This window comes from Morus notabilis, unplaced genomic scaffold (genome assembly GCF_000414095.1).
Source record: "Morus notabilis unplaced genomic scaffold, ASM41409v2 Scaffold104, whole genome shotgun sequence".
In the NCBI taxonomy this organism is placed as follows: domain Eukaryota; kingdom Viridiplantae; phylum Streptophyta; class Magnoliopsida; order Rosales; family Moraceae; genus Morus; species Morus notabilis.
Window position 1 is genome coordinate 296,297 of NW_010367119.1, and position 355 is coordinate 296,651.

Below are 355 nucleotides of genomic sequence, written 5' to 3' on the forward strand. Positions count from 1 at the left end.
TCATTAAGAGTTAATGTGTAGCAGCTTGTGAAGCAGCAAAAGAAAGCAACCTGACTCTAGAAATTCTTAACTGATCTGGAAGTTGTTCCAGACATAGATCAGTCATAGATACCTAAAAAGTTTCATGATTGGAGACATATCCTACCTGCTTTAGGACAAGTGAGAGATTATTGGGAATAGTGTCCTACAAGCATGAGATGTAATAGGATATTTATTATTTATTTAATAAAAGAGTTTATTCATTATTTTATGTGCATATATTTATGAATATTTTATGAATATCAATGAAAATTCCATGATTATTTATGTAACCTTAAACATTGTATATAAGTGTTATATACGAGAGGATAATGTT